The sequence below is a fragment of the Triturus cristatus genome, chromosome 7, assembly GCF_964204655.1.
Source record: "Triturus cristatus chromosome 7, aTriCri1.1, whole genome shotgun sequence".
Classification (NCBI taxonomy): Eukaryota; Metazoa; Chordata; class Amphibia; order Caudata; family Salamandridae; genus Triturus; species Triturus cristatus.
Genome location: NC_140590.1, coordinates 1,007,733,340 through 1,007,759,787, shown reverse-complemented (window position 1 = coordinate 1,007,759,787; position 26,448 = coordinate 1,007,733,340). Strand labels below are relative to the sequence as shown.

Genomic DNA, 26,448 nt, shown 5'->3' with positions numbered 1-26,448 from the left:
CCAATGGGCGGACTAATTATTTGGGCTCGCCAGGACTTATTCTCGCGAGCTGTCATGAATGACACGGGGTCCCTGGATATCCAACTAGTGAGACTAATTCTCGATCACAGGGGCTCATTGGATATTTATAACATATATCTCCGTGGCACAAAAGGGAAAAAGTCAAGGGAACTGGACATCCTGACCAGCCTAATAGAGACTAAATCGTGTAATAGGGACCTCATCGTGGCTGGTGACTTTAATGTCACATTTGAACCCCTTCTAGACCCGGACTCAGAATGGGGCCTTGACCCCGAAGAGGACCGACATTGGGGCATACCAGCCCTTTCACTTTCCCCTATCAAAAGGTGGTCTACGGTAGCAGTGCAGGCAAATGCACTCTGCTTCGAGAGAGGCTTAAGGGCCTTGAATGGCAGAACCCAAGGAGATATGCTGGGAGCACCCACCTTTGACAATGGCCGCTCAGCAAGCAGGATCGACTACGTCCTTTGCTGCTTGGGGCTGTGGTGCCAACCTCTTGACATGGTGGTCGAGCCAAGATTAGAGAGTGACCACAATCCTATTTGTGTCTCCCACAGCTGGTGGGGGAAACCCCGCTCGGCGAGCGAGGAACTAATACTGGCTCCCACTGGCTGTGTCCCAACCAACGACATGCGGAGGTTAAAGTGGACCCAAGTAAAGACTAATGCCTCAGCAATGGCTAGCATTGACACTGAACTTTCTGTAATCAATGCTAGACTGGAGGATTTTCTGAGGGTCAAAAATAATAATGATCAAGCAACCACATTACACGAGACCTTCTTCGAGGGTTTACGTGTTTTTTTTTTAAACAACCAAGAAAGGGTAGCAAGCCATCGTGCAAGCGTCTGAGGTGGTACGGTAAAGAATGTAAACGTGCTAGAGGAACTTTGGCACAAGCCCTCTCTAGCGGGAACAAGTTATATATTCAACTAGCCAGATCCTCTTATAAGAAGTGCCTCACCCAAGCAAAAAAAAGATGGGACGAATCGTACTGGCTTGACTTGAAGGAGGCTTGCCATGCCCGGGACACTAGACTGTTCTGGAATGTGATAAAGTGGAACAGAGGTGGCTCGCCTGAAAATCCTTCTAACCACGTTACCCAAGAAGATTGGCTGGGGTACTTCAAACCCCAATATGCATGCGACCCTCTCTATAGAAACTTGGGGCTAACTACATATGTTTTTTTCTTGTCTGGTCCCTTTAGCCCCAAGGATGTCCTAGCTGCCTTGGCCTGTGTAGCCGCTGGGCGGGCCCCAGGCTTGGATGGTGTCCCATCCGACCTTTTTCTTAATAACAAGACCTCCTGGAGCAAGTATATCGCTCTAATAGCGAACGCTGTGGCTGAAGGAGCCCCAGTGCCCAAATCCTGGGGGGGGTGCTATTATAATCCCAATTTATAAAAAGGGTGATAAAACCCTCCCAGGTAATTACAGGCCCATCAGCCTAATTGACACAATTCAAAAAGTCATTGGGAGGATGGTACTGAATGAGGTACTCTCTTGGATCGAAGATAATCGGATCCTTTCTAGCTTCCAAGCTGGTTTCCGCAAATTTATCAGCACCGTGGACCAGGTGTTTCGATTCAAACAATTGCTCTGGAAGGTTGTTACGTTAGGCAAAGGCAGTCTCTATGTCACTTTTGTGGATTTAAGAGCTGCCTTCGACCTCGTCCCCCGAGAGCAACTTTGGAGGGTCCTTGAAAAGCTTGGGCTCCCCTTGGAACTATTGACCTTAATTAGGAGGCTCCACGAGCCTAACTTTGCAAAAATACAATGGGGAGGCCCGGGGGATCCAACCCCCGAGTTCCCTGTTGAGCGAGGGGTGCGCCAAGGCTGTGCCATGGCACCCACACTTTTTTCCCTGTACATCAACGGAGTAGTTGATTACATGCTTCAAGTCAACACTGATGCTCCTAAGTTGGCCGGAGCTTCTACTCCAATATTGATGTTTGCCGACGATACTCTTATAGTATCCAAAACCCCGTGTGGCATGCAAAGGGCTTTGTCAATTTTTGAAGATTTTTGTAAAGACCATGGCTTGGAGGTCAATGTGTCCAAGACTAAACTTATGACATTCAACCCGCACCCAAGTTACAGAACAGGCAAGCTTACAATGAACGGCCAAACTCTCGAGGAGGTAAAAAACTTTGCCTATCTGGGCATACATGTGTCTCATAATAATAAGTGGAACAGACATCTGGAATTGGCCACGCTGAAGCTTTCCCAGATTACGGGAACGCTGGTTAATGAGCACAAAAAATCCCTCACTAAGCCGGTTAAACCCGTGCTACAAGTATATGAGGCAAAGGCCCTAAACTCAGTCCTGTATGGGGCAGAGCTTTGGGGTTTTGATGTACTATCATCCCTAACAGCCGTCGAAAACAAATTCTTTCGTGGTATAACTGGCCTTCCACAAAGCACGCCTCTGGTCCCATTGCGTTATGACCTAGGTAGAAAGGCCATTAAGGACTTGGCCAAACTTCGTCCGGTTTTATACTGGAGGAGACTATGGTTTACACCGGAGCTTCGGCCTTACGCAATGGGCATCTTGGATGTAATGCAGGCCGACAAGTTCCACAAAATCGGGTGGTTAAGGAACCTCCGTGAATCCTTGAAAGACCTGGGGTTGGAGGGTCTATGGAACGACCCAGTCGCTGCTGTGTTTCCCGCAAAAAAGCTCTTGAAATCGCTTTTCTGGGAACGGGTAAATCATAGGGTGTGGAGTGACTCTACTGCTCCCACGATGACCAGCAGATTTCTAGAGGCAAAGGCCACCCCTCTTTTCGAACCTTATTGGGATTTGATCACCACACCAAGAGACAGGAAACTCTACTTTCAACTTAGAGCAGGCTCCCTCCCACTTAGGGCTTTAACTAGTGGGTGGTTCGGTGTAAGTACAGGTACCTGCCCTGTTTGTGGTGTTAAAGAAGAAACCATTGCCCACTTCTTGTTCGTTTGCCCTGTATACGCTAACCCCAGATGATTTTGGCTTTCACCTTTATGTAAATTACTGGGCACAAGGAGCTCTGCTGTAGCTATTAGAGTTTTATGCACAGGCACTTTGCCTGTCCACTCGATTGCTTTAGCCAAATACTTGGGTTGGGCATGGTCCCTAAGACGTAATGCCATCCAGGGTATTGAGGAGGCACACTCGTAGGGCCCCAACTACCGATGTCATCTGTTAAAATTTTTTGCTCTACTTATTGTTTTTATCATGTATGTGTATTGTACTTCATCCTAAGTCTGCTTTAATGTTTAATTCTTCTCTTAAACTTTAAATTTTAATTATTTATTGAAAGATTTTATACATTTTTAGTGAATGAGATTTTTCATAATTCTGTTTTATGTACTCGTTTGTGTCTTGTATGAATTATTTTTTAATTCGAATAAAGACTATGATGATGATGATGAGTTATTGTTAGGACTGAAGTTTCCATAGAAAAAGCGTTGTTTGTTTTGCCAATAACATTCATGCCACTTGATTAATCTACACAAACCTTCCTTTTTTTGGTTTCAATTGCTGTGTTTAAAGTTTCGGAGTAATTTGTCAAGTGGTGGCTGAGAAAAAAGGGGGTGGTCTAAAAATGCATTTTCCCATGTTATGTCTACGGGAATTTTTTATTTTTGAACACGACTACTGCCCGAACCACTGGACAGAATTGCTCCAAATTTGTCACAAAGCTAGATGTCACTTCAGAATGCGTGCTTTTTGTGATTTGGTGTAAATCTGTTCAGTAGTTTCAGAGATATTTAGGTTTAAAGGAAATGGATATCTGGGAGCCCAAAATCCTACTGAAATCCTACTGAAATTTGATTGACTGCCAACACTTTAACCAGGAAATATTGGCAGCCATCTTGGGACCAATATACATAATAGCACCTTATTGAAATGCATTGTAGTGAACGGCAGGTTTTTAGGGTCACAAAAAGGAAAACGTATAAACGGTGATACCAGATTTTAGGTACAATATAAATCATTTTTTCATGGTACCATACTAAGTTTTGAAATTGTGGTGTGTTCTAAGGTGATTTTACCCTGTGGAAAAGCCTTCTGCTGGGACTTCAAGAATCACATTTGAGAGTAAACTGTTTTCTCATAATTTCCCCATAGAGGTTATGGAAGGTGTTCCAGAAGCTAAAATAAGAGCATATTTTCTGTAAATTCACACTATCTTTCTCAGCCATATAAAAATGAAGTCTGACCGTTGATTCCCTTCTGTTCTACTGCAGCCTCCCAGAGTGTTCTAAAGAACAACTAAATCGCTAACGGTGTTACTTATTACAAAAACATGGCACACCTGAAGCCATGTTGATTGAATCAAACTGGTAAAGCTTAAAACATTTAATTTAGAAAGGAACAAAATGAAGGGGTTCTGTTTGTCATAGAAATTATAGTTAGCGATGAGGAAAGAAAAAATTGGACACATTTTAAGTTTCTTCTCAAATATCTTCATCTTCTATTTCATTAAAACATTCTGACATGCATGCTGAAACATGCAGACTGAAACATGCACTTTCAAAACCAGTAGCAGACTGCCAGTTAACTCCGTAGTGATCAGCAGTTTTACTACAGTGTTCTAATAAGCAAATAGAGTGCTAACATACTGAATTTATGCCAAAGGTGTGGCACATATAAACGCCATCTTGATGGAATCAAAGTAGAAAACTGAAAGCATTTTCTACTTAGTATACTGCAGTAAATGATGAAATTAGGGGACTTCATAACAAATAAGCCTCCCAAGATGGCCACCGGAGAAAAAAGAGCCCAAATATAGCACAAATATCACCCAAATGTACCCCAAGTGTAGCCCAATAACAGAAGTGTGCAAAACACTTAATTATTTTGTTGTATGCAGTTTTATATAGCGCAGACTTGACCCAAAAGTACAGGAGTGCTTTACATAAGCATAAGTTACACTACACAAGAACACATTCATTTTTGTTTTAGGCATGTGGGAGATTAAGTGATGTGCCCAGAATCACAGGATGTCGAGCTGACGCCGAAACTCGAACCTGGTTCCCCAGTTGCAATGTCTGCAGCTCTGGCTGTAATGCCGCATCATCTTCTTTAATTGTAACATATAATCAAGTGATCAACTGGATAAAAAAAACATAAAGATAGCAAATATTTGAAAGTACTTTGTTATTTGAGAACTCCGAAAATATGTCCCCATTTTTGTTGTATAGAGTACTAACCATAATTTCTATGAGAATAGGCCCCTCTCTATAAGGGCCCCCCCACAAGTTAACTATGTCTTTCGGAGAGATCTCGCAGAGATGACATGGGCTATCGCCCTCACGCCCATCTTACCCCGCTCTCGAATGGACAACGAACTAGGATGAAGATGGGAGTAGGGATGGTAGCTAACGATCAGGGTAGTGTCAGGATGGAGTAGTGGACGTCCCTCTGTGTAGAAGAACCGGGGGCACCAACTGGACAGGAAGACAAGGGAACACCTGTTACTATCAATGCATTAAACCTGCAACCTGCAACCATACACAAACATGCACTCATGTGGGAGACAGCAATTACCTCTTGTGTAGATATCAGAAGGTCTAACAACATCGAAGGGAAAGGAACTGAAGTCTTGCCAAGTAGCTAGCGCACCTGCGCTATGTAAATGAAATGAATGAGCGCTATATACCAAAGTAAAGGCGTTCCTGCGCGAAGGGCAAGGTGCAAGCAGAGGAACAACACGCTCACCAGTACTACAGGATAGGCAGCGAGTACTGGCGTTGAACGGGAAACAAGAAATTACCGGCCTCGACTCGGACGCTCCAGCGCTGTGAGGCAGGTGAATGAGCTAGCGCTTCAGCGCGAGTAAACAAATCCCTAGTGCGTAGTTCTGCGCTCCAGTGCAGCAAACATAAGTCACGGGCAAATCACTTAGCGCTCCAGCGTGGCAAGGAAGGTCACGGGCAAAGCAACAAGCGCTCCAGCGCGGCAGTATCAAACACTGTCAAGCGCTCCAGAGCGGCAAACAAGGTCACGGGCAAAGCAACAAGCGCTCCAGCGTGGCAGTAGCAGACACTGTCAAGCACTCCAGCTCGATGTGCTTGAGTTACCTGGGACAGGGGTAGGGGCAGCGTCTGTAGGATACGTCGGGAACAGGCAGCAGGTAGACGATAATCCGAAGCGCCGGACCGGGGGAAAGCCGCAGCTGATAAGCGGATTCCCCCGGAAGCGCTGATGACGTCCTGGTTTTTCCGGCAAAAGGCTGGACTGCTCATGGCAGGCACCGGAAGTGGGAAGATCGCGTCTCGCATGAGCAACCCAGATGCGCACAGGCAAACAGAGCAGATGGTAAGAGAGACAACAGACAAACCACGACACTCTCATAGAGGAGGGTACAGAGGCAACAATTTGACCATGCTGTGCAGGCGGTAGGGGCGTTGGGAGCACAACGGACCATGGAGGGCAGGGAAAAGGGGGGCTGTGTCAACAAACCAACCACGCAGTACAGGCAAGAGAGGCTGTGGCAATTAAAAAAGACCATTGAGGGCAGAAGCTAGAGGCAATGGCAGTACAGCCATACAGGTCAACAGACACGATTCAGGTAGGAGACGTGTGATGCTTTTTGGCCCAAAAGTCCTTTCTTTTATTTGTCTCGTGCCTAAAATCTCATCTTTTTCACTACAAGTCAATGGGGGAAATCAATTCCCCAGTTTCTTTCTCTAAAATATCTCTATTACTAAGTTCAAAATGTTGGCAAGTTTGGTACATTGGAGAGGGCAGGAGTAATGGGGTAGGATCATGGACTCGGATTAGAGAGGGCAGGAAAAAAATGGGCAGGGGCACTAAACTGACCATACAGGGCAGGCATCACGGGTTGCAGCAGCACAATACATCACACAGGGCAAGCAGGATGGCAGCATACCAAACAGACCATTGAAAGCAATAGGGAAGGGAAAGAGGCAAGGGCAGCAAGCTGACCATAGCGGACAGACAGGAGGGACGGTTAAAGCATAACGGACCATGAAGGGCAGGAGGGAGGGGGCAGGGGAATGACTGCGGACCAAACAAGGCAGGAGGGAGGCAATAGAGGTCTACACATGGAAAACTGAGGGCAGGGGGCAGGAGCAGCAAGCTGATCATGGAGGGCAGGTGGGATGGGCACTGGAAGCACAACACACCTTTGGGGGCAACAGTGAGACCTTAATTTGTCAACAGAAGAAAGGTGGGAAGGGGTCAGGGTTATCAAGCTGACCCCACAGGGCAGGTGGGAGGGGCTGTGGCAGCTTAGTAGACCATGCATGGTACGCTGCAGGGTTAGTGACAGCACAACAGCCATGGCGGGCAAGAGGGGGGGCAGGGGCATGAACAAAAGACCATGGAGGACAGAAGGGAGGGGTATGGGCTGGACACAGACAAAAGAGGGCAGGGGAAGTTACTTCACAACAGACCATGCAGGGCAGACAGAAAGAGCAGTTGTAGCACAACAGAGCATGAAGGGCAGAAGGGAGTGGCAGCAAATGGACTATGGAGGAAAGGTAAGAGGGGATAGGGGCATGGAACTTGGACAGGCAGGGTGGAGGTGGCAGGGATAGGCGGCAGCTAGGCAGGTGGGAGGGGCAGTGGTAGCTCAACAGAACACTCAGAGTAGATAGGGTGGCAGGTCCATGGAATATAGTGGGCAGAAAGGAGGAAGCAAGGGCATGCTTGCAGACACCGGAGAGCAGGGAGAAAGATAGTAGGGACAGCAAGCTAAGCACAGAGGCAAAGCAGGAGCACAATGATGCTGCATAGGATTGAGGAACGGCGGGCATGTGGGGTAGGCAGGGACAACCAGCTAAATGGAAGGCAGTGTCAGCACATCGGACCATGCAGGGCATGAGGGAGGGGCTGGTGCTTTGACTCAGATTAGAAAGGAGATGGATGGGGTAGCAATCTAACTGTTTAGGGCAGGCAGGAAGAGTAGTGGCAGAACAACAGCCACACAGCTGTAATGAGGGAGCAGGGTCATTGACAATGAACGGCAAGGATTAGGGGAGCCGAAGCAGCAATTTTAGTGAGGGCAGCACAATGCGTTCAACCCCACCCCCGCTGTGCATTGCGATGGGCATCTTACCTCACGTCAAAAAAACATAGAAAATTCACTTAAAAACAAAGGTTACAGGAACGTTATAGTGGGGAAATAAAATGTTAAAACTACAACTCGCGCCCCGCAATGCACTGCTTATGACCTCACATATTACATTACTGATGACATGGTCAGTGACATCACTGATGACATCTCAGATGACATCACTGATGACATCATCCACAAACTCACCAAAGCACCCACTCACAGCTGATAGAACCTTTCATGCACCCAATCCCACTCCAACTCAGCCATTCACAAACACATTCGTGGACCCATACCAGTACTTACACACCCACTCACTGATTCATAGATCTGCAAACAAATCCTCTCACTAACACATACAGCCACTAATACAGCCACTGACACATCCACTCATATACCCATACAGCCACTCGCTCACTGTCAGTCACACATAGAGCTTCTCACACATCAACTCATTCACCCACACAGTCAATCACACAGCCACTTACTCATCCTTACAGTTACACACACCCACTTACTCATACATACACTAACATGCACTCACTCACCTATGCAGTCACTGACACAAGCACACACTCCCCCATACAGACACTCTCACATTCACCCACTCACCCTTCAGGTCACTCATATACACCATCACTCACCTATACTGCCTTTCACATACCCAGTTACTCACCCATATACCACTGACCCATCCACTCACTCACTCACCCACACAGCCATACTCACACTCACTCACCCAGAACCTCATATACACACTGTAGCCGACTGGCATGTACAAACATTCAACACGCCTGGGCTTGAAGACACTGGCGGATCTCTACCCTGGGGACACCTTTTACTCTATCCCGGCCTCCTCTGGTCAGCTGGAGACTCTGCTTTTCTACCAGCTTCGTGCCATCTGCATGGAGATCCACCCCACATGCCCGCCCTGGACTTCATGTATACATCCCCTGCCCCCCGCAAGCTGGTGACCAAACTATATGCCTTAACCCTGTCGACCTCCTCCATCTCCACCGAGCACGCACGGGAGACATGGGGCGCGGAACTCGGAGTGGACATTTCCCAGGCTGACTGGCTTTACTGCTGCAACCAGACTAAGAAACTGTCCCGTATCGTCTCCGCCTGATACACTTTAAATACTTACACAGACTCTATCGCTCCCCCGTTCAGCTACACAAGGCGGGCCTCATACCCAATGACCACTGCATGTGTTGCTCTGCCCACGCGGCGGATTTCACCCACCTCGCCTGGCTGTGCCCTGCCTTCTGGCTGGAGGTGTGCGCTGCCATCTCCAAGATTACCCACACCCAGGTCGCCCCCGCACCCCTGTTGTTCCTGCTAGGATTTGTCAAGTTCTGCCCGAATGCCACTCGCCGCTAGACTGCTATGCTGCTGGTCCTCGCGCGACGCAGGGTGGCTATGTGCTGGGGCCGTAGGCCAGCGCCCAAGTTCACTCACTGGCTGGAAGACGCCTCGAGATGCCGACCCTTCTCTTCGAGTTCTGGGAGCTCATGCCGGCAAGGTCTCGCCCCCCTGACCTATGGGGCCCCCTCGTCACATACCTTCAATCCCGCCCCCGGCCTAGCCGTGCTGCCTCTCCCGCGCTCCCCGCCAGCACTTCGCCCGCGGCGGCCGTCAGTGATGGTCAGTCACTGCTCTTCCTTAGGTCCTCCCCCCTCCTTTCTTTGGGTCGGTCCGGCCTCCCCTCTAATGGGGCAGTAACCGCCTCCTGTGCCTTAACCCTCCTCCCCTGCTCTTTGCCGTGCTGTTCGGGTCGCTAGTTCTCCCAGGGTGGGGTTGCCAGCCTTCTGATTGTGCCATGGAACCTGCCTTACGAGTTATGCTGTTACGAATTCCTGCACTTAATGTATCTTTTTTCGTGTGTAAGCAGCAACTTATGTGTACAAAGACTTGAATTTATGTATGCAGTATACCATGTCCGTGTAATTGCAGCAATAAAGGTGTTTTGAAAATGAAATAAATAAAAAAACAGCCCTCATATACACACACACACACACTCACTAACCCATACAGCCGCTGTCTCACCCATTCATTCATACAGGTAGCCACAAACCCCCTCACCCACACACTCAGACACTCAAACCCCCTCACCCACACACTCAGACACCATACTGGAACTCAGACAACCAATCAATCACCCATACACTCACACACATTCATATGTGTTTATGCGTGTGTAGATATATATAAAAATATACACACACACATATATATATATATACCACCAGAAACCTTCCCATACGAAAGGAGCAAGCCCACACAGGTTCACAGGGTTTTCCTCTTTTAATTCAGTATCACAAGTGCGGCATGACCGGTTTCAGCTCCATTGCCTTTATCAAATGCCTCCATCACTGTTTTAACTAACACTGTCCACTTTAAATGTAGAGTGCCCCGCTTCGATTGGTGCAGACACTCTAGCAGGTAGGAAAGTCTCCCGAACTCGGTGCTCCGAGCTCTTGCGCTGCAGGTACACTCACGTAAGTACTCTCCCCAGTGGGCGGTTCCTGCAGATATATATTTCCTCCAAAGTTGTACTGCCATTAACGCAGTTCGCCTGCCCAAGACGCCGGTGCCAGCCGTGGCGGCAGACAGCCACGTTAATCAAAGGTTGGCTCCCACAAGGTCAGGAAGAAGGCGGTACGACCACCCGTGGTTAGGGTACTTTTATTCAGCTTCAAACAAAAATGCGTTTCAGCCGCGAGCGGCCTTTGTCAAGTTGTTTACAATTTTCTCTGATCGCCATTTTAAACGTAACCTCGTCATTATGAAAATAGACAAAATACTACTTGCAGCTAGAATAAGCCATCAAGTTAATGAAATTCATACTTTGCATTGTATTTACAAAATATTCTAGTTTGTACTTCATTGCATCATAACTCAAACGATTATAATCAAATAACGAATTCTTTCGACTGACTGTGTCAATGCCGATGACTGGGTTTAGACAGATTTCATAAACATAAAATACAGTGGCTGTTTCATCTGTTATCAAATGATTACGTGTGCGGCATGTATTCATACATCTAAATACAGCAGTCGAGTCAGTGTGAATGTGGTAAAAATCCCCACATGGCGGGAAAAACATTAACCCACAATTGTGGTTATTTCAACAATTAGTTAAAATAAATCAGTTTTGTTGCCGCCACCAACATAACATTTCCTCTGTGCATTTCAATATGCCTTAACATTGTTATGCACTCTACTCATAATCAAAGTACAGCCTCCATGTCACAATACTACATGTTTTGAATAAAACCTGCTATTTAGGCCAGAGAGGAATATATGACAAGTGTCCTTATAGCACAGTCTATATAGTGAATTATATATGGGTGAAATTGTGACTGGTGTTAGTGAGACAAACTAATTTATTAATAACATTTATTCAATTAATTTTGATTTTTTAGTTTTTTATGTTTTATACTATTTTTAACTATTTATAATTCTATTTATATGTGATTGTAAACGGGCTCACACCTGACTAAAGATTTATGGTTATAATTCAGGCTACTCCATGATCCATCTATGGCATGTCATTTACATCTGCTTCACAGTTATATATAAGCCGGCGTAAGAAGTGTCCGGATACATCGAAATTCCAGGACTCTTAATTCCATATTCTATCTAGATAAATGACTTTAGCATGACTAGCAACCCAACCAGTTTAGAATCTAGGTGTCCCGTAACTTACAGTGCTCCCTACATGAATAATTTTTTTTTTTTAAAACAGGGTTTTCACTCGACCCTGCAATGTGTCAACACCCAGGAGTAGATAACCACCCATACGTGTGGCTCACATTTCTATTAAAAGGACAATAGTCCATATTAACAATTGTTTCAGACACGAAAATTATTCAACAGAGTAATCGGGAATTTAAATGCCTATGTGAGTACTTAATTCTTCTTCTCTATTAAGGCCATACGGAGTCCTCGTGTTAAGATCTATAATGTAGCGGGACTCCAAAATACGTAGCTCCTTTTCCCTGTTGCTTCCACGAATGTGCTCGGGAACTCGATCAATGTCGCAGAAATTTAGCAAATCCCTATTGCTTTTGTGTGCATTGTAGAAACGTCTTGCCACCGGATAATTAAAATCTAGATTTGTGATGGCACGTTGATGTTCCAAAATCAGTTTTTTAAGGCCTGTACATTTTTTATAAGGCCTGTACATTTTTTATCAAGCATATGCATTTACCATGCATGTCTTCACCACGAAAAGTATTTAACAGGAAACTATAAACCCTTTACTATGTATGGAGAAAGGGTTTATACGTTTATACTTACCTGTAAAATACTTATATTTACTTGTGAAACCTTTACCACGCAAATGCTTACCATTCATGTTTTTACAACGAAATTTGTTGTAAAGGCATGGTGGTAAAGGCATACGTGTTGCAAAAAAAAATGCATGGTAAAGGTTATGCTTGGTAACAGCCGTGTTGTAACAGCATGCGTAGATCCGTCATACATCCATTAAAATAATACTTTGAAGCTGAGAGGTATAGGCCTCTGATTCTCAAAATTGTGTGAGTTGAGAGATCTAATAAGTATTGCTGTTACCGTAGGGTCATAAATGCATATTTCATTTTGCCATTCTTCAATTCACTCATTGAATATGTTTAAAGTTGGCCAGTCTTTTACCCTTTGTCACCAAATGGATTTCGTTTACCTGCATTGCATAATTTTTATGACATATAACCATGAATTAATTTGAAACCTTGTAAGTGATTCACTGAGTACTGTTCAGCATTAGCAGTTTAATTCTTGTATATAGTACCATTTATAAATTATTTTCTGCATACAATTATATTGTTTATACTACTGACCATTGCCTGCCTTGTAATTTCCTTACCTTTGAGTGGACATTTTACATTTGTGAACTACACAAAACAATTATGCAAGACTGCTGTTGAGCCTCAACTTATTATTGGAGTTTTTTTTATTGTAGCTGATCCCGAAAGGACCGACTCTTTGATTTGCCCAAAACATGCACAGCAGTGCTTTTACTGTCTCTGTCAGTGTCGGGCAATGTGCACAGGAGATGAACAAGAGGTGTTAGCTAATCCCACTGATGGACAGGCTTGCGCTTCAGATATGCACCCACGTTTCTACCTCCTCCTGAATTTAGAAACGTACATGCCATTTTACCTCTATAGCGTGTAAATTGTGTTATGCACAATTAAGTCTGAATAAATGTTCTCTAGGAGTGGTAACAAAGCCAAGGCCCTTCTCTAGAACCTTGCTTTTATCATTGAATGCCTATCCTCAGGGCATTTTCAGCGATGTTCATCTTAATAATTAAGGCCTCCAATACACATTTAGCGTTATTGATAATCAAGATTAGCCAATCTCGAGTTCACTTCCACAAAATCTGGGACCACTCTCGCTGAAAATCAAATACTCCAGGAAAATACGTGGAGCATTTGTGACCAATAGGCCATTGGATGAAATATTTGCTCCTAAATATTCTGTCATAATGGCTCCTTGACTTGCTGTTTTTTCAGCCTCGTTAAAAGCAGTTCTGCCCTGGTGGGTTCAGTTATAACTATTGTCAAACATAAAGCGCAGTATTTATCAACACCCTGCCCCTCCAGTGGTATACAAGTGTCACAATATTCAGTGAAGCGCATTGTGAGTGCAGGGCGGTTTCTTTTTATAAAAGCAGTTGATTTGGCTTTGTCTCTTCCTGGAGGTAAATCCTTGTGACTCTAACAGTTTTTAGGGAGCTGCGTCCCATAACCCAACAGATATGTAATCCCATCCCAAGTAGGAGTGAAGCAAAAGGAAAAACAGGAGCTGAAATATCTCAGCAAATTACACAAAATAAGAGAAACATTTGCTTTCGTACATTAGACTTAAGTGCACATTTTCTCAGTATGCCTCTCTAGGCACTCAAATTACTCCAGGAAAACCCCTATCCTTCCCCACCTTGGGACAAGAATGATCTGTCTTTTCTATATTTTCGTTAGATTTACCTTTCTTATGTTCACATGGTTCTTTGAACTTCCCACTTGACTTTGGAATAGTACTTGCATGTGATCCAAATGTATTTGGAATGCAAGTATAACAAGAATTTGCAATGCAATAGGTCTCGCATTTGCGATACTTTGAGCTACTGGCATTGTAAATGATCAACCTTTTATCTATGTGTTGGTTTTTCGAACAGATAAATAAAAGGCATGGTCATTTACAATGCCAATATCTTAAAATTTCGCAAATACGAGAACGATTGCATTGCAAATGTTGCAAATGCTTGTTTACTCAGAGCAATCTATACTTTGCCTTTAGTAGCATAACCTGGACTTTTTCCTTAGACAATGTAGCAATCACCACTGAGACCACTTTGATGGCACATGGTTGTAGAATAACTCCTAATCTGTAGCACAAACCAGTTTCAGGTGCCTGTCTCTTCACAGCGTCCTCGGTTTTCACATAAATAAAAATCCACACTTAAAGCTGGTGATGTTCTAGTTTCTCACAGGTCTCTGGTGACAGTGCTGATTTGAGAGATATGTTTTTTTGATCTGACAGTAATTGCAGGACTTCTTGCGAGTTATTCACTTCCCCTCGCAGTCAAGAAAAGGAACTGCTGCAAACTTCGAGCATGCCAAGATTCTGCTGATATGGCCGTGTGCTCACACAAAGACACGCTCCTGTGCTTTGGGATATATTTTGCTCAATGAAGCACATCAACCTTTTTGCTATGTGACCATTTAAGAGATACTTCCTCTTCCAAGTAAACCATATAATTGAAACATTAGCTCCCACATCCTCTACTGCCCAAAGTTTACACTTGCTTCCATTAAGATTATGGGAATTCGCTTAATATTTGGAGGACTCTCCCACAAATCTCGTTTTGAGCGGCTCACGGTAGACATTTATTTTTTCATATGAGAAAGGGCAGGCCTGTTTGTAAAACCTTGAGGATTTTCCAGTTGTTTCAAGCTGACTGTTTCATCACATCTGAAAGTCACATCTTTCCTTTCGGTTACGTTTAGGTATATTTATTTTATTTTATTTTTGGGTTTGGATGTTTCCTTTCTGCGCATTTTTAGTGTATGTTCCTAACAGATTGGTACACGGAGGCATAAACTTATGAAACTCTACGCACCCAGAACAGCAGTCCGCAGCAGAAGGATGCTGTAAATAACATGCCCTCTTTTCTTTGCTAAAGGACAAACCACAACGCGGACCAGGGTTTGACATTGTACAGAAGAGGTCTGTGACCCTGCAAACACGGCGCTGCCACCTCATTCTCGCTTAAACGAACTACAGCAATTCACCACGAACAGCACTACACACATCCATTTGAAATCATTACTACACACGCAGCTACCTTTGAAAGGCTCTCGGAAGGTTTTGGATAATTTGGACTCAAAGCGAAGAAAACAAGCATTTGCTAAACCGACAGGTACAGCACAGATACCGGCAGCGCCAGATCACCTCGCGGCGCGCGCACAAGCAACAGCAGCACTGCCGTTTTCACACATGAATACAGGAGCAGTAAAAGCTTTGTGATACATAAAACAGATACAGCCTGCGCAGTAGGAGGACACACCACCTCCCACAGGCCATGCATTATAGACCGCCTTGTAAATAAGGTTCTCACATATTTCACATCCGTTATTAAATGCATCACTAACACTTACATAAAAAGGAGCCTTGTAAAATAAAAGCGAAAACATAAACATTCTGAAACTTTGAAAAAGCAATTAATATTGGGAGAGAGTTCACAACCTGCAGAAAGCACCCGGGGAAAGATTGCAATGTGGCTCGGGGGCAAATGCAAAACTAGAAGCAGGGACCTCGGAGGGTGTTGTGGGCGGGCATGCACTGTTGTGGGAGGGGTGAGGTGGAGTGGGAAAAGGCACAGGGAGATATGGGCAGGGACTACCGAATTTCCCCCTCCCCCCCCGGTCATAAACACATTTGTAATGAGGCACATGAAAAGGTAATGACTTTTGGAGGCGGGGGTCGAACAACCCCCGGCCGTATTTATTAAAATATAAAAACAAATCAAAAGTTTTAAGAGATAAACATTATTTACATTTTATACGCAGAAACATAACACGACATTTGATTACAATTAATATGCACAGATTTCAGATGGCTAACCTTAACATATCACTAATACATAGTTTTCCTATCCGAATCTAACATAAAGATCATAATCATACATTAATTACTTTCTGCGTATCCTATTTGGGCCTACGGCAAGGTCATTAACTGGTGTCAGATCCTTATCAATTTGACCGCGCCCCCCCGTAGGGTTGCGCATGCGCAGGGGGCCCGCTTACCGAGAGGGTACTTCCCCCCCCCCCCCGGTTACCCCCATACGTTCCCTGAACTCCACGCCAATTTGGGGGGTCTTGCACTCTGCGCCATTTAATGACGTCCATGCCAGTGCGGGGTGGCCAACCAGCCTAAAAGAAAGCGTGACTCCCCCCCCTTCCCCGCACCCATCCAGCCAACCGGATGTACTGCCCCTGGAGTTATAGGAGAGACCCCTTGTCCCTCCTCCTGGGCGACCCCATCCGAGAATGAGGCCGCCCCCTAAGGACCTTAAATTTACTGCTCACTAGTCATGACCTTACCGCCACAGGCCAGCATAGTTGACCGACTATCTGGCCCCCCCCCAAACTAACCCTCAGAAAGGTCATGCCCCTTCCCTCAGACCCTCTAGCCAGGCCATGAAATTCTCCAACATTACGTCATTACCTAACCTAGTCAGGTGGACCCCGTCTTTTAAGAAGCACTGTTCCCCCCTGACACACCCATGCGCAATGCATTGCAATTTGGAAGATCTGAAAAGTTTCCCTAAATTGTTGTTGACCCTCTTTGCCGAGTGGTTCAAGGCCCTCACAGAGTCCCCCCCTCTCCATTTAAATCTAGGTATCATGTGAGACCAAACTATGTAGCAACCCTGGCAGGCCTTGGCTAACCAACTAATCTCTGAGATTATGTTCTCCAACAAAACCCTCCTGCCCAACGTTACCAAGTCATTGCCCCCCAGATGTAGAATAACGATAGAGGGAGAGCTGTGCCTCTTCAGCAGATCCATCATAAATCCCCTAAATTGACTAAGGCAAAGGACCCCCTTCCCATGGAAAGACACTGCGAAACCCCTCTGCTCTGCCCTTTGCCTATAGTTACCTGCAAAAAAAACAGATTTCATACGCCGTACATATGAATGCCCCACAATCCACACATTACGTGTCCCTATGACCTGTAGCTTTGCCGATTGCTGCGAAGACTGTTGCTGCTGTGATGATGGCAGTTCCCCTCCTGCGTGACAGGTTCGAGAAACTGTGAAGAAAATGACAGACAAAGAAGCATCAGTACACAATCATAATGTGCAATCACAACATGTGCAGCCGCACATAACGCTTATAACTATTGGACACCCATCGTCCGATCCTCTGTACCTTACTGAAGTGCAACCCCCTAGCCGTTGCCTCAGTGGCAGCCCCTATCCTAAAAGAATGCGTTCCGAAAACTCTTGGATCCATGCCTGCCTTGCTGATTGCCATATTCAATACCTTTTTGAACTGATACACGGTAAGTGGGGTACCGTCCGCATGTAATAACAATGCTCCTCCCAACGCGCTGTTCCTCAAACTGAGGTAATTTTCCAGATGCATTATCGGGCAACACGGGTTATTACGCGCCCTATGCAGTACCACCCGTTCTCCCCGAGCCTCCTGATCGGTTTTGGATTTTTTGATGGTCAACAGCAAAATGTCACCTTGTACCTTCACGTATTCCATTAAAAGGCCGCCCTGACCATCTCGCTTATTGCGTGCTACCAATTCAGAAACTCTGAATGCCCCATAGAAAGCCAATGCAAAGGCAGCTCTGAATAATAGAGTCTCCCCCACTGAACTGCATACGGCGCCCAGCGCCGTCAGCAGCGCACTCAGCCGCTCCAACCCTATTGGCTGCCTGGTGTCCGGAATCGTACCTTGAATTCGTCGCCAACCCTTCAATGCCTTTCTTACAATGAAACCATTTGTGGGATCCTTCGTGCCTCTGATCTGCGCAAAGAAGGAAACTGCCGCTACATGACGCCTGGCTGCCGCCACTGTGCGCCCCCCCCTATGTAAGCTGTCTAAAAACAAGAGGAAAGCGCCTGAAGTATCCCATCTCTCCTCCCAGTCCTGACCCAGAAAATTACAGTAAGACCAAAACGCCCCTTCATAAGCTTTCCTGGTCCCAGGAGCTAGGCTAGCAGCCACGAGGTTCTGTAGTTGGGGGCACCAATCTGCCAAAGAACTTCTGGAAAGTGTGTTGATGATGCTTCTGCGGATGGTAGATGTTCCTTGAAAATCTGCATCTTGAAGCGAGAGAGTGCGTCAGCAGCATTATTCCGCACTCCCGGGACATGCTTCGCCTTAAACTGTACATTTAGCTTCATACATAACAGCACTATTTCTTTCAACAGGCGAAGAATCATTTTACACCTTACCGCCTGTTGATTGATGGATTCTACCACTGTCATGTTATCAGACCAAAAGATTACAGACTGATTCTGCAGGTTCTGGGGCCATACCGTTAAAGCAACCCAAATGGGAAACAATTCCAAAACACCTATGTTAGCTGTTAGTCCACACTCAAACCACCAACCCGGCCACTGCTGAGCCACCCACTTGTTCCCAAGTATGGCACCAAAACCCACACTACCCGCCGCGTCGGTCCATAATCCCAAGGCAGCCGAAGTAGTGGGGGGACCGGGCCACACTATTCTGCCATTGAAACCCTCCAGAAATGCGATCCAAATACGCATGTCCTGGCGAACCTCAGATGACAGTCGCGTGTGATGGTGCTTCTCGTGTAAGCCTGTCACAGCCTGAGAAATGGAACGAGAGAATGGTCGAGCCATAGGTATCACTCTCAGTGCGAAATTCAACTGTCCTACCACCTGTTGCAACTGATGTAACATCACTTTGTCTTTTAACAAGCACTGCTGTAAAGCAGCACGGAACTTCATTATCTTTTGTTCAGGTACCCTAAAACATCCCTGTACTGAATCAATTTCAATGCCTAGGAACTCAATCGTGGTTGTTGGCCCCACTGTCTTTTCCTGAGCCAGGGGGACCCCAAATGTACGCATGAGTCCACAGAATTCCTCCAAGGCCACCACAGATTCCTGAGAGCGAGCCGATCCCAAAAAGAGAAAATCATCAAGATAATGCATCACAAAATGATGTCCTGTAATTTGTCTGAAAACCCACTCCAAAAAAGAACTAAATTTTTCAAAATAGGCACAAGAAACTGAACAACCCATAGGCATGCACCTATCCATGTAAAACTGTCCTTGAAATGAAAAACCCAGCAAATGATGATCTAAAGGATGCACCGGCAACAGTCTGAATGCAGATTCGATATCAGATTTAGCCAACAAGGCCCCCGGACCCACAACCCTCAACATCTCTACTGCCTGATCAAAGGACGCATATTTTACACTGCAAAGTTCTTCATTGATGGCATCATTCAATGACTTGCCTCTGGACGCTGATAGATTATGAATCAACCTAAACTCCCCTTCTTCCTTTTTTGGTACCACCCCCAGGGGAGAACAGACAAAATTAGGCACCGGGGGGACATCGAACGGACCCACAATTCTACCTAAGCCCAATTCCTTCTTAATCTTTTGCACTACAACCTTTGTGTTTGATCTGACAGACAATTGATTTTTGCACTCTGAAGTCATCTTGTAATCCCCCACTGGTATCCTGAAACCATACAAAAACACTTCCTGTAGCATTCGGGCTGTAGCATGGATCTGGATACCGATTTAACCAGGGATTCATAGCAAAGACATCAATGGGTGAATGCGTTACCTTTTCTCTTCCCTCCTCATTCCTGCTTTTTTCCCCCTCTTGACCCTGGAAAGGTGTTCCCTTTCTTAAGGCATTTTGACTCCGGGTGAGAGGGGTGATTACATATGGCACATGCATGCCTGAATTTACAGGTGCCTTGGGCTCTGGTACAAGACTTCCTATTAAAGTCCCAGCACACTCCCTTTCGCTTTCCCCCTTTCTCAGTGGCCGGCGCAGCCACCCCGGGGTGCCCTGCCCGAAAGGGCTGATGTGTCGGTGAAATGTGCGCCTTGCCCCAATTCTGCCCTGTATTGCCCGGCTGCCCTGGGCCAAACTGATCAAACCAGGAAATAGAATCCACCCTGTCCCAAGTGAGTGAAGGGTCAAACTCCTTTGCCTTCCTAAAGTTCATATCATATTCCTTCCAACCAACACCCCCGTATTTATCATGCGTCATTGCCACCCTGCTCTGATAACAAGCCATTTCCGCCTGCATATTAGGTGTACGTTCTGCAACTATGGCCATATACACAGAAAATGCCCTTATCCAATTAGTCAATATCTCCTCTACTCTGAATCTAGACATTTCCGCCCGCCATTCACTGGGAAGCATCCAATCCTTCTGTCTCTTTGCATACTCCATTTCCCTGTTATCCACCAACAAGGAAAACATGTTTACATACGCCCCAGCCCAAATCAATTCTTTCACATCTTTTGCAACATGACGCGCTAAATATTCCTTCCTGGAAGGTAACACCCCGGCGCCCAACAAAGGTAACGCCAGCTCCTTACCCGCTGGGTCTGCCGTCTTGGCCTTTCCACTGTCGCTTTCCTGAAGCCCTGGCTGTGCTTGCTGGACCTTCTCCGCACCCAGGCTCTGTTCCCCGCCCTGGGCCGCCATGATCTTTGCCACCATTCCTTGCGCCTCTACCAAAGTGTCAGTGCCCGCCGCCAACAGCAACACCCCCCCCCCTTTCCTAACCATGGAAGTACTGCAGCTATTTGATTGGCTAATTCCGACGGGACCTGCCCACCTCCTGCTGGTGACGGTACCGGAGCCACCGGGTTCAAGGCAGGGACATTGGGGCCTGTTGGGAGCACAACTGGGACGATACATGGCACTCCTGGTACCGGCACAGGGGTCACCGGAACCGGTGTAGGTACCGGGACTGCTGACCCTGGGACGTTGGGCACTAAACTAGGAATCTCTGGCACTGCTGGAAACCCAGAAGGACCACACCCCTCCCGGTGTCTCTATAGGTCCCACTAATTTGGGCTCCTGACTCTTCGCTTTCTTGTGTCTGACCCGTTTGGGGAGAGCCTCCAAACCCCCTCGGTTTTGGGGGTACTATTGTCCGCTTGGGCCTACCAGACGGCCCACCCTGATCCTCAACCTTCTGCCTAAGCTCAGCTAGGCTATGCCCCATTTGCTCAACCTTGCCCCATCTCCTATCCATAGTCGCCATCCTACGCATCATTGCTTCCAGCATATGCTCCATGCGCGAACTCTTAGTTCCCCGCTTAGCTGACATGCTGTGCTATGTCCCACACCACGACCCTGCAATAACCCTCCCTAACTCAATTCAACTTGCTCTGTACCTGAGAAAGAAACAAGCGACACAACCTTAGCGCAATACAACAATTACAATTTTTTGTAAAAATAAAAAACACTGTCCCTGCCCCCCTTCACACTCACAAACACAAAGAATGTAATTGCGGATAAATATAAAACTTTTACCCTCTCATACCCCTTAAGTGAGGATACTGAAACACCGGACTAGAACACCTAACCTTAAGAGTGAGAGTCAGCCGCTCTACCCCTAGGCCAATGAAACTCCTTAATTGCTCAAAATTAATAAACACTCTAGCACTGAAACTGAGACTTCCCAATGCGTAGCCTCACAGGAGCAGTAATTTAAAAAAGGTCCCCCTGAATAGGATCCTGCAGATTGAGCCTGTCACCTTGAGAGCAAGGGCCCCAGACAAAGCGACAATCTATCACAAAAATTGACTTCGAGTCAATGAATTCGTTTTTAAAAGCCTTGCGAGTTATCACCGTGCCTTAAACCCTTCAATTCCCTAGCTGTTCACATGAAATTGCACCCTCGTGGTATCAGAGCGCCTTACATGAGCACCCGTAGCGTTACGCCAATCGAATGGGAGACAACAACAACAATCTTAAGCACCGGGGCTTTCTTCACACACCATCCGTACACCGGCCCCCCCCCCCCCCCTGACGAATACGCGCGCCGTGCACCCGGGCTCACGAGCCTCACCAGCACCTCACGCCACCACGATACAAGCGCTTCCCTGCTCCGGCAGTACTCGCGCTGGAACCAGGACGATCACGACACCTCACGCGACCGCGACCAATGCTTCTTTGTCCCCGCAGTACTCGCGCTGCCACCAGGACGCTCTCGACAGCCAGTAGACCCGGAACCACGGCAACCGATACCGGTGCTGCACGGTCCTCCTGTAAAGCGAGCCTGCAAGAAAAAGCAAACAAAAAAAAGTTAAGCAGCCTCCTAAAGGGCTGCGACCAGGTGCTGTGAGAGTGCGGGACAAAGAGACCGAGTCCCGCGCTCCCCAGCCTTTTAACCTCATACCTGGGGTCAGACTAGTTCTAACTGGTCTGACCCCCAGCCCCCCCTACTCCCCCATGACCCGGAAGCGCCTTAACCGCTTCAGGGCCATGGGTCACCGTTGTGAGCCAATCCCACACACGGCGCGCCCACCGCGTCATGATGACGCGGTGGACCGCGCCGCCTGATGGACACACAAGGGCGTGGGGAGGAGGGGGTCGGTGCCCCGCCATATTTGCGGCGGGGCCGGTCCCGGCCCCGCCTTTCGATTAACATCGGCTAAATGAAGCTCACAGCTTTCAGTGCATAAAAGCATTGCCAACAAAAAAGCAGCACACAGGGCAGATACTGACTGCTGGTATGAGCACAGACCCTTCCACGATAAATCGCTGCATCTAAGAAGTAAGCCTGCAGCCTCACTTCACCTTCCCACGGTCACTAACCTCACCTCACATTCAAACGGTGGGGGAGGAAAACTCTGGGTCTGTGTGGGGGAAGACTCAACACGAATCGGGAGGCAAAAATTAATATTTAATGACAGCGGCCAACTTTGAAGCTCCCAGGTCAGCTCCTGTGGTGGCAATAAAAATGAAGCGGCGTGTGCTTAAAAAAATGAAAGGCAGGCATTAGCTGAGCTCTGATGCTTAGCAAGCTTGTGGACAAAATGTACACAGAAATGGTGGAGGGGGGAACGCTGTATTTGGGCTCGGAGGGTGGGTGTAACGCTTCCAATGTGAACCAAGAGGGGGAAAGCAATTTTGCATGAAAGGGGCAGACTTTGAATCTCCCAGTCTGATGTGAGCGTGCTGAAGAAAGAAAAATTGTGGTCTAGTGTCTTACGGTTTTGAACGCAGGGCGCGTTTATTTGACTGATTTTGTCGCACCACACCAGGCTTGAAAATAGCATGCTCGGCTGGAGGAATGCCGCCGTTCTATCGCGAACACGGGCCGGCATTCGTACAAAACAAGGAAATAGTCCCTAACTAAAAAGATAACAGCCCAGCAGTGGAACTACACTGTAGTTGGTCGGTGTTGCTTCCTGCAAAACGGAAGCGAGGTATGGGACCACCAGCCAATCAATGAGCGAAATAAAAAGAGCAATGCCAGATTTAACCAATGGCAAGCAAGAAAACAAATAGAAACGCAATGGGTGGAGTTTTACCACTAATACTAATTACTTGATGCCTCGGAGAGGCAGCGTATGCGCTGACCTATGCGAGATCTAAAAATTACAAAACTGACCAATAATTTGGGAATTCTAGGAATTTCAGACTGGTTCCTATGAAGTGTAAAACAATATTTGAAAAAACATTGACTCAAAAGTGTATACTACAGAAATCTCGACCATCCATAAATTTCTCCCACAAATATTCTTACCTGTACTTTATGAGAAAATTCCCAATTTATACCATCCAGCATGTTTAGGACCGCTTTAAGGTACTATTCTAACTTCTAAAAATCTTAGCCTATCTGATTGAAAGTGTTTAATAGTGAGATTAGGTGCAGGTCAACATTTTTAGTAGGAAGCTATTTAAATAAGTAGACATTTTTTATGTTTTGATGTCTGTTTTTTGCACCCTATTTCACATCTGATTGTGGTACTGCTCTTCAGTGTGAACAGCATGTCCTTTTTAGGTCTCGCCTGGCGTTAGCAGCGCATAGCGCTTCTCTCGCCTTGCAAGGGCTTTTTGTAATCAATTCATTATGTGCATGCGTACGGAGGGACAAAGATGGCGTCGGGCTGTCCACATACAGCTGCAAATGCATGCGCATGTAAAAAGCCCTCGCAAGGCGAGAGCAGCGCTGCTGATGCCGTCGGGCTGTCAACATGCGCGTGCACATGCGCATGTGGACACTGAGAGAGAGGGAGCGGCGCTCTCCTGTCCTGGGCGCACTCTGATCTTCTTTGTCAGGTGTAGGGAAGCCCCTGTCGTTAGAAGGTACCGGGCAGCTTTTCTTTCTTAATCTCTCAATACCCCTCTTACACTCGCTAAGATAATCACATTCGTTTTGTCATTAAAGTAGACCTTTTTTAATAGAAAGTACCTAAAGCGATTAAACCACCCAGAGAGGTTGCCTGCATTATACACGCCGAAGCAAACGGAAGGGATTTTCTGTTGCAAAAGATTTGCAAATGATTATGGAAAATTGCATTTTCGTCAAGGCTTTTTTTTCATTCCTGGCATGAATAATAATAGGCAAGGTCAAGAAGAAACAAATAACAGGGTCGGTCAAATACACTCACCAATGCCAAACAAGCATTTGCAAAGCAATAGGTCTCGCATTATTCAAGTTTAAGCTATTGGCATTGTAAATGGCAGTGTTATATTTATGTTTCAAAAACCAAAACATAGCTAAAAGGCATTGTCGTTTACAATGCCACTAGCTCAAACTTGCGTAAATGCGAGACCTGTTGCATTGCAAATGCTTGTTTGTCTTACCTGTTGCTCACTCTTACTCTACGTACCCCAACCTGCCTATATGTCGGCCTTATCAGTACTACATAGAAGTTTAATGCATACTTCCCCAAAATCATGACCATAATTACTGACTAGCTGTCCAATTAAATCCCCACCTCCCTTACCTAGGGAAGATTCTAGAAGAGGCTCTTCCCACCTAACTCCAGGAGCCCATCAAAATCTGCCATCTTCTTTAGAACTCCAAGCCCGAGTTCCACCTTGCTTTATTTATTTTGAATTAGCTTCAAAAACAAGGAACAGGCTGGCATCAGGGAGTGGACACCAGGGTGTAATAGTTGCCCTCATTGTGATTACTCTAAGTATGGAATCTCTGAAATTTCTACCAGTGGTGGCTCCTCCTATAAGTCAGAGGAGCGTCGCCCCACTGAGAAGGTCAAAAAGGTAAAAATAAAATAATAACTCATTGTTATTAGCATTTTATTTTTACGTCCTCGCTCAACTGGGGCGGGGCGGGGCTGCTCTGCTCACAGAGCAGGGCAGGGGAGGAATGGTTTGCCCACTCCTAGTGCGTATGAGGCTTTGGCCGACCCTCTCGGGCCAGTCAAACCCTCATACGCACTTTGTATATTCTCCATGCAGGCCGCATTACAGCTTTCATGGAGATCATGCCGAGCCTCCCATTCCCTGGCTGAGCGCCGTTCTTGAGCGCTCAGACCAATCACAATGCTGCATTGCTGTGTTGTGATTGGCGAAGAGGACGGAGATGAGGAGGAGGCGGCAACAGGGGCAGACAGGAGACAGGTAAGTTTATTCCCCTCTCCTCGATTCCCCCCCACCCACGGCCTGCCCTCTCCACCGCTGGTAAATACCAGCCGCCACTGATTACTACTAGGCCGATGAGACATGCAGCAATAAGTTGATGATACCGAACAATATTGTAAAGTGTCATCAGCTAATAACAGAGATCTGACTTTGACACTGACAAATATGGATTGCAGCTTTTGTCTGAAACTCAGAGACTGAAATCTTACTTGTAAATGTCTGCTTACTTTAAAGATTGATCCAAGCTGAGCTACTCAGACAGGCACCTCAAAGGCACATAGACTCCAGTATAACATACGCACAATCATATTAAGAAAGAAACCCAGTTAGCTTTGTGGAGTGAAGTGCAGAATCTGCTGCCCCACGAAACCCTCTTTACTGTTTGATCCCTCATCTCATCCCATATCAAAGGTAACGCTTCCCTGCTTCCCAGCCTTCGTGACACCACTGTTTCCACAATGAAATCTGGAGCTGTGTTCTACATTCTGACCCTGGGTCATAAGGGAATTATGCCCACTTTGTGCACCCCCCCCCCTCCATGTAGTGCCAAGGTTATCATGAGAGGGCTTGCCCCATGCAAATGAGGGAATCTCTTTCCCTCCATGCCCACTCCTTATTATAGACACTGATGAAACAGGCCCTTAAGGGGCCAAATCACAATGTTCCACAAAAAGGTGGTGCACTCTTGCGCCTCCAGA

The 26,448-nt window shown here is 46.4% G+C and overlaps 1 protein-coding gene across 3 annotated transcripts in view; it reads left to right on the top strand.

The window, feature by feature from the left end:
* P4HA2 (prolyl 4-hydroxylase subunit alpha 2) overlaps positions 1 to 26,448 on the top strand; it is a 388,236-nt gene that overhangs the window by 167,242 nt on the left and 194,546 nt on the right. The gene's annotated exons all lie outside the window — the stretch shown is intronic.